This window comes from Parasteatoda tepidariorum, chromosome 2, assembly GCF_982258835.1.
Source record: "Parasteatoda tepidariorum strain Cologne lab strain chromosome 2, Ptep-v5.0, whole genome shotgun sequence".
Lineage (NCBI taxonomy): Eukaryota > Metazoa > Arthropoda > Arachnida > Araneae > Theridiidae > Parasteatoda > Parasteatoda tepidariorum.
In genome coordinates this window covers 115,785,417-115,798,304 of record NC_141756.1, presented here as the reverse complement: position 1 = coordinate 115,798,304, position 12,888 = coordinate 115,785,417, and the positions used below count along the sequence as shown (strand labels likewise).

Sequence of the window (12,888 nt, the reverse complement as noted above, 5' to 3'; positions counted from 1 at the left end):
TTTTTGTTATAATTGTCAGAATGATTTTATTCGTATTTCTCCCCCTTATGCCAGGAACACGAAAGCCTTAGTTTAACCTTCAGTTTGAAATTTAATGATATTGAGTGAATTTTAAAACTGAGTTAAAATTGATATATTTTTAAGATTGCCACATTATAAATTTTATTTTTAAGTGATTTTTGTAATTCTAAATTCATAAATTTAAAATAGCATGTAGGTTAAAGAGAATAACAGAAGGGCTGGTTCACTCCTTTGAAGAAACTTTCGCCGCGCTAATCCTCCGATTTTCTCTAGTGACGTCACTTTGGCGCACAGCTCGCACTTTTACTTAAGGAACGGAGCGTTCGGCCTCAGTAGCTCTAACTAATATTGGAGCATTTCTTTTTGCGAGATATTAGACATTTGTTATTTTCTATAATGACTTTCCTCAGTTTTTGCAGTGAATTTAAAACTATTATCGAAATGCCAGTTTGCGCGATTCAACTTGCAAAAATTCTGATGGAAAAACAAAAGGAAAAAATTTAATTTTCCACGTGTTCCCTAAAGAATGGATCCCGAAATGACACAGTTAACATAAAACAGCAATACGTTAATTCTGTCGTTAAGAACTTTTATAAAAATTCATTATCTTAGAAACCGCCTCGTTACTTCAAAAAGAAAGGCAGGTGGATAAAAATTTTAAAAAATAGAAATCAATGAAAATTAAAGTGTAAATAAAATATATAGTTGAAATTCTCCTAATTTCATAACATATTTTTTAATGTAGTTATTCTGAATATTTATGATTGTTTTTAAAAAATTATATTCTCTTAAATTTAAATATCTATAAATTATATCATCGTACGTTTAAATATCTATACACAATTGTAAAATTTCTAATATCATTATGAACCTAAATTATTATTTTGTTTCAGTAATTAGCGTTTAAGGTTGATGTTTCCTAATGATTAAGTATGAACAAATTGCTATTAACGGCATATTTTAAATGAGGAATTTTAAATTTAACTCAACTTATTGTTATACAAGAATATGTAGATAAAAAAAGTGTCGATATATGCTTTCATTTTTCTTAATAATTGAAGTTAAAACTGAACTTTTTAAAATAAAGTATTTATAGCGTCATTTTCGCCAACTAATAAAACATTTTTATAAGTTTAAAATGGTATTTTTTTTTAATATAATGGCCAAGAAAGTTTTTTTTTGAACTATGTTTATGAACGGAAATAATGTGTTAATTTCGTAGTTTGAAAACTAATAACCAGAAAAAGTCTAACTTATGATCTCCGAGATCTGTGGACACAGTGACGTCATGAGGAGGGAAATCGTAGCTTCAACTCTAAGAGCGGAGTGAACTAGACCTTCTATTCTCTTTAGCCCTGAGAGAATGTAAGCAACGAAAGATATTATGTAAGCAAAAAATAAATTACCGTAAAATACAGATTAGCACATTCCTTGCTGGATCACGTGATGGAATTTATATATATATAACAACACTCTCTCCATTTTAACGCTATTATATATATACACTTACAAATGTATTCAGACGTACTTATAGTGTGCCACATTGCGAGGTTTTCCACTCTATGTAACGCAAATGCGGGCTAGTTTCATCAAAGAGTCTTCCACGAAGGCAAATTTCTCCAAATATTTGATAAATGAGTTGCCTTGTCTCCAGGATTGTGTTAAAATTTACAAGGCAACGGAATTGAACATAAAACCAAAATTGCGTCAGCTGTTCAGCGTCGGACATAAAATAAAATAGGAAATCACGCAGAAGCACAAATTTTGACTTCAAATGAATCTACCAGGATAATCATATTTCTTGGTCGTTTAGTAATAAGAGTTACTTATTCTAAAAAACTCTTCGAGCCATTTATTCCTTTTTTGGGGGTAAGTGAAACTAATATTTTTCTTTAAAATATTAAATCTCGAAATTTATGTAAGCATTAATTATTTAACGTTGTGTTATAAATAAAAGTTGAATTGTAAGAGTATTTTTTTTTATATAATTAAAGAAATTCTGTCAAAACTTTCTTATAACAATATCACTCGATTTTTTTTTAATGAAAGGTCAAAGATTTATGTGTTTAGAAGAAATTTAAAATTATCAGCTTCTCCTAACTTTTAATTAGAGCAACTCAACTAAAATATTTATAATACACAGGGACCGATCAAGACAAATTCAGGCCCAAGGCCCACAAAATTTTCGGGGCCCCAAACAAAGTATTTTGAAATTAAATTTCTGAAGAGTAGTCCCAACTATAAAAAGAATCTATTGAACTGCATGATTCAAGAGAAACATTCTAAAAAATTTTGTAAGTAGACAATTGAAGATTATTTTTCTAAAATAAAGTTTAAACATGTAATTATTAAAGCAAAATATAAAACAACAAAACAATGTTGAATGAAAATAAAAATAGTTTGGTGACCACAAACAATTGAAATCAATGATTTTTACTTAAGTCCCTGATTAGCTTAATTATTTTAAAGATTGCAGCCTTCCATTTACAGCTTTGCATATTTGTTAAGCTCTTGTTGACACTAATCATTTATAAAAGACTTTGGGAATATGCATTCTCCTTGCATTTGCTTAAGCCTTTGGAGTAAAAATTTCACCAATTAAAATTCAGTTGTACTTTCGAAATTGATTAGTGTAATGTTTTCAAGAGTTTGGTTTATCACAATATAAAGATAATTTGAAATGTCTTTTTTGAGATAAATTGTTTTTTTCAGTATTATTTTAAATGTAATATTGCTGTCTTTTTACTAACTTTTGAGGCCCCCCAGAAAGTGTGGGCCCTAGGCCCGTGCCTAGGCGATAATCAGGCCCTGATAATACATTATAAAACTATTGAGTTCTATTTTGCCTTTAGACTTCATGTTGCAAAAAATATCCCATTTCAGAACAAATATATGCTAGTCTAATTTATGACTGCAGGGGTGAAAGCGAGACGGAAAAGAGGAAAGGCTGGTAGTAAAACCATTTCAGTTATAGCTAGTTTTGGGGAGGAGTTTACTTAGTAAATTTTTCAACAATATCTACTTTATCTTGGAAAAGAAGCAGTTTTATATATATGCCATAATTATAAAAGAAATCTTGATAGTTACAGATATTTCATTTTTTTCGAAACGAATGCTGGAATGAAATGTCTTACGTAGCAGGTTTTTCTCCTTTCCGTCTTGCTATATAAGGGCTTTCACCCATGTATGACTGTCATTCCAGAGGTCAAGTCATAATATGACAGCCATTTTAATATTATTATACCATTTTGTATAAATTATAGATTGGCTCATACGAAACAATTAGCTTGTACCTGCCTATTTGACCGCTTTGTCTTGAAAGTTAAAACACAAGCGTTTTTAAATGATAGTTTTACGACTCTCAAAGTGAAAATTATTTATGTTTTGCTGATGAAGTAAGTGGTTTGCTATCTATTCGAAACTCTTAAAATATTTTAAATGGACAATTATTTTCTGATATAAATTAGACTCTACATGCTTGAATAAAAATCTTGGCAAAGGAAAGCTATGAAATTCAAGTAAAAAAAAATGTAATTTAGTTTAAAACGGTGGACTCAGTGCAGTGTTCTTCATTATTGTTCAATGCATCAGTTATTATAATTTATTTAAATTACAGTTGATAAAATGCTCCTGCTCAAGATTGCAACCTGGAATTCGTCTAAAATGTACCGTGCGCGTACCCCTAAACGCTTATGGATGAAACAAATAATATTAGTACGCCATGGCTTACAGAACTCAGATGGATTATTTTTCTACCTTAGTCTACTTTTATCGTTTTGCTCGGAAACTTTATCTGGTATATACGATACGCTCATTAAAGTTTTGAATTCTGAAGGTGTTTGTGTTTCATCAGGAAAATAAGTTACGTCTCTTTATTAAATAAAACTATTGATGCCACCACTATCGTTTCAGAAAATTTTTACCGAGCGTACTTTTCTCTGTCATAACTCAAAACCTATTAAATAAAATTTTACACACTTACAGAAAAATATTAAAAAATTCTTTTATCAAAATGTTGGATTAGTTGAGTTGCTATACGTTAAATATAAAATCGCTGTTTTGCGTCGCGTAATTCAATTTGGTGAAAACTGTTAATAAAAGAATTGCGATTGTTTTAAATTCAAACGCTACTAATGTTAGAAAAAAAGAATAACTGGTCTCTGTTTGTATTTCGAATTAGTTTTAGAGGTATTAAATAGGTCACATCGGTTGTATTTTGGATTTCTCAATGAAAACTAATAGCAGTAAAATTATAATTTTTCGCAGCCGCTTTTGACTAAAAAAAAAAAAAAATCAGTAATTTAATTTTCAAATTTAAAAATTGACCTTTTCTAGCGCAATTTTTACACTATCCCGAAAAGTTAAGTAATACGATTTTTTAAAATTTATTTGGTGAACCAAAACCAATCATCTATTTAAAGATTTATTTTAATTAGAGGACTCGATGCTAATATTTATATAAATTAATATAGACGCATGTTATGTGGACGACAGATGTGTGATGACATCAGTAAGAGTATAAATTCCTGCTTTTTTCTTTTAATTCATTTGCAAGGAATAATTTTTCACTTTCACATTTTAGTTATTTGAATTTGTAAACATATCTAGGTATATGTAATATTTACAACTTTCCTTCAGGTGGAATTTGATTATTTAAACGTACTTACTTACTAATGTAGAAAAAAATAGTTAATTTAACATTAAATTTATTTCCAATTGAGTTTTTATTTTGTTTTTCCAATTTGAATTTCTTTTATTCTGAATTTGTGTAGTTTTAAATTTCATTTTTATAGGTTACATTTAATAATCAGGGGTGATTGTGAGCCCAAGTCATAATTCCGGAAAATTACTCGAGTTAAAAAAAAAGTTTAAATTGAAAAAAATTTAAACAAGGTTTTTTTGCCTTTTCCTCAATATTTCTTAGTTTACTTAAATCATATTTAAAATTCTACGCATATCTATGATGACGTGGAGAAGTAATTAAAATTTACAAATATGTCTTTCTTTCTTTAGTTTATGATTATAACAACTACTTACTGATAAAAAATTAATATTAATCATGAATATAAGCTTATAAAGTATCTCTCTGGCTCTCCCTTACAAACAAATAAAATAAACTGTAATTTTAAGTTCCACCTTTGAAAATTTGATTTCCGGAAACTTCTGTGATGAATGATTATTTGAAACTTCCGGATCACTGTTAGGGAAAATTCCAGATTTTTTCCGGAGCACACGACGCTTTTTTCGTATGTATTCCAAAACTTATAGAAAACTGTAATACATAAAGTGCATAAATACTTCTGAAATTCCTCTAACTCAAGTAAAATAAAAACTTTAAATTGTCTCATTTTCTTGGACGTTTGAAATGTAGCAGCGTATGCTTCGATGGCTACCGAGATGACTAAAGAATGAATTCCCATTTAAAGTGAAAACATGTGCCTTCTATTAACACTTTAAAAGCAGCTGTCTTGGTTCTTTTAAAACATTATTTAAACCTGCAAAACCTTTTTTTAAAATATAAATATTGTAATTTTAGTGTTTAACAATTATTCAGGCAGGTTAAGTTAAGATTTTCCTCACATAATAAATTAATCCTTATCTTTATGCGCTGCTTTTAAGCATTTAACTTTTGCTTTTTTCTGTATGTCTTATAATTTTCTCGTTTACTATTATAATTTTCTCGTTTACAGAAACCATAATTTTCATATATTTACTACATAGTTTGCCAGAAGCAGTTGTTAGCTATTTTGTATTTACCGAACTGATCGTTTATTTAGAGAGTAAGTCTCTCTTTATATTGCAATTAATCAATTTGTAGTTTATGTTCAGAATTATTGATATCTGATATAATATACATCATATCTAACTAAGCATGACTACTTGTAATAGAGCTACAAAATGAGAAAGTGAATTCCAATTTATTTCTATCTCACTTAACTTGTTAAAAAAGGGATTTATTTTTTGCTCCAATAGCATTTTAACTATTATTTCGATAAAATTAAACTTTCTGTTTATTTATTATATTTCAAGAGAAATTTAGTTTAAAAAGATATTCTTTTTTCAATACCTTATTTCACGTTTTAGGGGTAAAGTAAGAGACACGCACGCAATACATTTTAATTAGATTCACAAGAATAAAAAGATTAAATATAAAGTATAAATAATAATAATAAAATTGTAAGTATAAATAAAATTGTAAGTATAAATAAAATATAAATAAACATTTTAGTAAGTTAACTTGGCTGCCTTTACAGTTCTCGTTTACTTCATCGAAAATAATCTTCTTTCAATGGAACTTTCTCACTCAAACCGCTCCAGTGACGTGAATTGTTGAACACCATAACATGCGGCGACCCTTTCAGTTTATAGAAGATTTTAAATCATATTATTCTTGAATATGTAGGAGTATATTTAGTGTACGTTGGAGACTGTAACGAACATGACAGGGGTGGCGTACGTTCAATTATAACATACCATCATCTTCTAAACAGTTTTGCGACTTGTCGATTTTAACACTCACTTTTCCAAGTATCTTAAGATCCTGTAATGAAATAACACTATATTACCTCTTTATAACATGCCTTTACAATTCATAATGCTTGCAAAACTCTTGTTTCTCATTCATAGAGTAGAGAAGAAAAGACAACTTCAGAAAAGTGACTGCCATACCCTCTCGAGACCACCATATTGTGTGGTCCAAGGCCAAATGCTTTCCCTCTACCGTAATTGAATAAGGGTACTTTTAATTATACCATTAATCTCGTCCTCGACTCGAAAAATCATTTTTATCTTTACCTGTAACATTAGTATAATAATGATCTCTTTGAAAACCATTTAATAAATTATATCAGAACAATTAAACATATATATGAAATGTTGACCAAATTATTATGCCAAAACTTTTACCGTTAAACCATCAGTTTCAAATGTTTTTTTTTTTTAACTAATACAATTATTTTTAAAGAGATGTGAACTCGTAATTTATTGTTTTTTTTTGTCTGATTAAATGTGTGATTGTTAATATGGCATTATTACGCTTGTTCAAAAGACTAACAATTTTCTTATGTTTAACTAATTATTCATTAAATTTAATTCAATATATTTTTTCATAATACCTTGAAGTGAATTTTTTTTGTTTTTTTATAAGTACGTATATTCGTTTATATTTATTTTATTTCCGTAAGAAATAAATGATTGGTTTTATTTTTATTAAAAAAACATAATTATTAAATTTAATACCTAGCTAACATCTTCCCTAACCCCATTATTTACATGTTAAGACAGCCTCGTTTAGCGCTGTTTCGCATTACGCTCTATTTTGATAGAACGTATCCTACGCGTTGAACGGGGTCTTACTGTACTTTATCTGTCATTTTTCTTAATGCATAACTCTTTTATACGTTACTTCTATTTTTCTTATGCATTATTATTTCGGCGCCTTTCTTAACGTGTTAATTTTCCTTACGCACAAAAATTTTATGTTTAACTGATAAGCTTTATTGTATTTTGCATGTTGCTTCTACACCTTACCTCAAAGTGCATTTTTTCTTCTTATATATGACTTCGACATTTTTATGCGTTCCTTTTCTCATGCGTTACTTTTTACGTGTTATTTTCTTAATGCTAAAATATAACTTTTCACGTTATATAGTATTTTTTATTTAGCAGTATTTTTTACACTTATTTTTTTAAAAATCTTAATATCATATTCAACTTCTAATTTTTATACGCTTTCAATTTAGTTTACTTAACTTATTTACTTCGTACTTTAATTGACACTATTATTCATATTCGATTATATTTCATTTTATTATTTATTTTACACATATTTTACTATTCGTTACTCTTTACTTTATACGTTTTTATCTGGAAAATATTAAATTTAGATTAAATGTAGATTTAACTTACATTTCACATTATGTTTTACTTCACACTTTACGCTTCGTTTACATGACGCTTCTTTTTCAAAATTTACTTTTAACTAGACGCTTTACTTTATGATATTGCATTTTATATATACATTTGTACTGCATACTTTACTTAATCTTTTTACTATATTTTGTTTATATTTTACGCCTTCCATTATTTTATATTATGCTATTATTATTTATATTGCTTATTATTATTATTGCTTATTACATTATTATTTTACATTGCTTTGCGCGTTTTACATTTTGGTTAAATTATTTTAAATTGCTTTACGTTATTTTATATTTTACTTAACATTTAAAGCTTTGGTTTATACTTTCCTATATATTTCATGCTATCTTATCCTTTATTTGCTTCGCGCTTTTCATTATACTTTACACTTTTCTCTATATTTTATGCGTTACTTATGATATACTTTATGTTTAACTTTTTTCTATACTTTGCATTTTATACTTTTCGCTTTTTAAGTAATTTTTTATGCTTTACACTTTACTTTATACTTCATATTTTGCGCTTTTAGTTTACCCGGTACTTTACTCTTTACTCATCTTTATTCTTTCAATAATTTCTACTTTTACCTTAAAGAGTAACATGTTTAGTGAAGTAAAAAGTATGCATTCCTTATATTTTAAGCTTTACTTTATACAAGTATTTTATACATTACTACTATGTACAATTCTTATTTTACTATTTATATTAAACTTTGCACTTTATTTCATGCTTAAATTTACTTTAATTTGGTTTTGGCATGATTTAATATCGGGATGATTCAGTAAAACATTATGTAATTAATGCTTCTAATTTACTAATTTGTTTTTTTAATGAAAAATAAGATCATAATCGAAGATACCACAAAGAAAACTCTACTTAGTAATTCTTAGTTATTTAAGACTAAAAAATTAATTTATTTTAAGCTTTTTAATTTCATTTTTTTTACCTCATTTTAGGACTATGTCAAAATGAACAAGGTTTAACCGCAGTTCAATAAATATAATACTTTGCTACTTTGAGATTTAATTTAAAACGTTTATTTTACTTGGATAATGTTACCATTCCTTATCAAGACTTTTCAATAAAACGTTTAATAATTTACCACGTTGAATACCATGGGGGTCACCGGTGGCCGGCCCTGAGTTTGATCGTAGAGCCACGGGGGTCACCGGTGAAGCCAAGATTATAAGAAACACATAATTCGAGTAAATTTTTAATACTTTTAATTTTTTTATACGAGGGGCCTAAAGAAAGTAAGTTTCCCTATTTTTTTTCAAAGAAGAAATCATACTTTCAGGAACATATTTAATGGCAACAAGTACAGCAATGTTTCAGCTACTTTTCTACATAGCCACCACCAGAATTGGGACACTTGTCGTATCGTGGAATCAACTTTTGTATCCCTCTGTCGCCAGTGAATGGAACCAGCGTGTGACTGACGTCTTCAACTTTACGTTGTTGCCAAAACTCTCACCGGAGGATAGGAATTACTTGATGTGCAAGAAAAGGTGAAAATCGCTGGGAGCAAGATCAGGGCTGTAGGGTGGATGATCAAACAACTCCCAGTCAAATTCTGTCAAAACATCTGTGCGTCGAGCCGTATGTGGACGAGCATTGGAAAACTGCTTACACCAGCGACGCACCATCTACTTACTCAAGATGTTCGGCCCATAGACCTGACGATGAATTTCAATTTTCGCAATGCTTTGCGCATTCAAGAACTTTATCACTGACCGAACCTCGCAGAAGGAATAAAAGCTTCCATTTCGGACCACTGCTACCACGCTGCTGGAACGAGGAGGGACCTCTTCGGCCGGCATATGATTCATACGTCAAGGATCTATTACGCATGCGCAATTGACACGGCTAATTACGTTTACTTTAAGGAGAAAACATCGGGAAACTTACTTTCTGGATGCGTCTCGTATTATTATCGCTACTAAAATGGTTTGAAGAAATTAATGTAATATATACTGAGAAAATCATTCTGGTCAGACGGGCAAGCCATGTAAAATTAGCGTGGCATTCAACGTGTTAATACTACAGGTGATTATTCTCGAGATGGTTTTATTCTCTTTATTAGCAAACACAGTTCCCTATCAGGACTTGCTACAATTAACTAGTTCACCTATAATTCATTGATTAAAAAATTTTAATTTTTCTTCAGTCCTCGTCAAGATTTTGAACATTTCCAGCAGGAAATTTAATCATTTTACAGGGTAGCTACAAAATACAGTTACACCAAAAATTATAATTAATTTTAATCAATTGGCAAAACAATTTCTCTCTCACTATTCCTGTGATTGGCGCTTTCTATAAGTGCAGACGATTCCTGCTTAAAGCAAGGCATTTAGAATAAATTTAAGGATGGAATCGAAAGGACTGAGTTTTAAAAAGCTTTCCGATCACGGATTTTCTGCAGGTAGAAATCTTCAAGCAATTAAAATCTCTTGGGTATAATAGAGCATTTATATATAGAACTATAAATCGATTATTGGATACTAAAAGCTGTAAAGATCGACCCAGGTCAGGTAGTCCACGCTCATTTCTCACAAAAACGAGCATTTTAAAACTACTGAAAAGATACAAAAAAATCCACAGAGCCCTACTAATAAAATGGTTATAGAAGTGAGCGAGAGTCTAAGCAAGTTCTGTTAAATATGGACCTGGGTTTCCGCCCTTATCTCAAAAGAAGAGTTCAAAGTTTGACAACTGCTCAAAAATTAAAAAAGTTACGATGGTGCAAGAAATTGCTTGACCGGCACAGTAACAAATTTTTAACAGAATAGTCTTTTCTGATGTGTAAATATTTTGCACACAATAAAGTTAATGTTGTATATTCAGTTACCTTCGATGCTATACCTGAAAGTTTAAGAACTGTTCAACGCTTTCAGCACAAGAATTCTGTAATGGCTTGGGTTGCAGTGTCAAATAACGGAAATTTTTTTCTCTGAAATTCATCGATAACGGGGTAACATCGAAAGTCGATGTTGAATATTACAAAAAGGAAGTAATGGCTACACATACACATGGTATACCAAAAAAGTATGGATATTTTAGCAAGATTCTGCACCGTCACACCGAGCCAAAACAACATAGGCTTGGTTCCATGTCAATTGTCTCAAATTTATTAAGCAAGAAGATTGTCCCTCTTCTTCACTAGATCTTAATCCTCTAGACCAGTGTTCCCCAACCCCCGGATCAGATGGTACCGGCCGCCCATTTCATTGAAACTGAATTTAAATTCCTAGGTTTATACACCAAATTAAAAATATCTTCGCTCCCTTAAAATTTTATTTATTTCAAAAAAAGGGACCCCCGAAGGTAGTGACAAATTTTTTAATGCTTGTAATGTATCATTGTCTCCGATTACCCGCAGATGGAACCGTCTCATTGCAAAGAAACAAGCTCAGGGTTCTCATTGATTTAACGTTCTAGTAAGTTAAAATGTTAAATCCCTTTATATTTATTTTTTGGTGTAAATGTATTTTATTTTGAAGGAATGTTTAAATACAATTAAATTAAAATTAATAAATCAAAATAATATAAGATATAAACTATCAACGTGAATGGGACCAATTACCTCTTAAAATTATTCGGGCCGCCATCGGACAATGGCGCAAGAGATTATCTTTAGTAATCGATAAAGATGGAGGTCTGTTCGAATTAAAAAAATTTTTTAAGGTAAACTTCCATTTATAGTGTTCATTATATTTGTGTATCTATCATTTTCAATTTAATATCTATAAAACAAAATGATTCGATATTTGTAACACTATTTCGCAGCCACCCTGTAATTTGCATGAATCGCGGTTTTTTTTTTGCGTAGCCCTTCCCTTTTTTTAAATTGATTTAACTTGATTGGAAGGTTTACAAAAATTTTCTGAACGAAAACAATTGTTTTATTGCTTGAGCTTTTGACATATAAGTTGTCTAGGCTAAGTTTTGGACGCAAATTCTTTTTAGTATACGAAATGAGGTTTGATGTCTTCATTTATATAGCTCTTTGTTTTCTTGAAAATTTATATAAATGTTGGTTCATATGAACATGAAAATTATTAAACTCTTCTTTTATATTACTTACCTCTAAAAAACTAAGATGTCGAATCATCGTTGAATTTGTACTTCATGAAGTTTTCGAAAGCTGAAAAAACATTACATGTTTATTATTATTACATTAATACTTATGCAACATTATAGGGATCTTTCAAGCATTATGCAAGGACATAAAGGAGGTATGGGTTTGTGATTTTTTTTTCTTTTTCTGACAAGTGGCAGATGGAATATGAGCCACGCCTGCGTAAGACATTTAAATCACATAATTTTTTTTAAAATTTTTCTTTTAAAAAAATAGCAATTAAAATAACTTAATTAACAAATTTAAAATAAAAATTGGACAACAATTGCTGTTACGTGTTTCATAGATCAAGATTTTTAACAGAAAAACAGAAATAATGAATACTCTTCACTAAAATGAATTGAAATATCTACTAATTTTAATTTTTGAAAAGTTACCTTGTTTATTTGAATTCTAAAATTAGATTACTTCAGTAAGAGCCAAAATTAGAGCAAGATAGTGCGTTGTTACTTTCTTACTTAAGTATAAGATGAGATTTGGTTATTTTACATTACGCTTCACTTTATGTTTTATGCTTTACTTTTTATCTTACGCTGTAATTTATACTTCACGTTTTACTTAACCTTCTAATTTCCACTAGACACGCATTTTATTTTACATTTAATTCTACGCTTACTTTTTAGTTTATACAATTTTTACATTATGCTTTCCACTTTTTACTTTACGCATTACTTTACTAGTTGTTTACTTTGCATTTTATAATTTAATTTATACTTCACAATCTATTTTATTTCATACTTTGATCTATGCTTTGTTTACTTGACGCTTCTATTTCATACTTTACTTTAAACTATGCTATATTTTTTACT

The 12,888-nt window shown here is 29.4% G+C and overlaps 1 long non-coding RNA gene across 1 annotated transcript in view; it reads right to left on the bottom strand.

Annotated features, from left to right (window-relative positions):
- Positions 1-5,257: 5,257 nt before the first annotated feature.
- Positions 5,258-12,888, bottom strand: part of LOC147816085 (uncharacterized) — a 29,381-nt gene continuing 21,750 nt past the window's right edge. Inside the window, exons 3-4 of the long non-coding RNA XR_015431669.1 lie at positions 12,026-12,085; positions 5,258-6,562 (exon numbers count right to left, since the gene is read on the bottom strand). This is a non-coding gene — a long non-coding RNA (uncharacterized LOC147816085). The remainder of the gene's footprint in view (positions 6,563-12,025; positions 12,086-12,888) is intronic.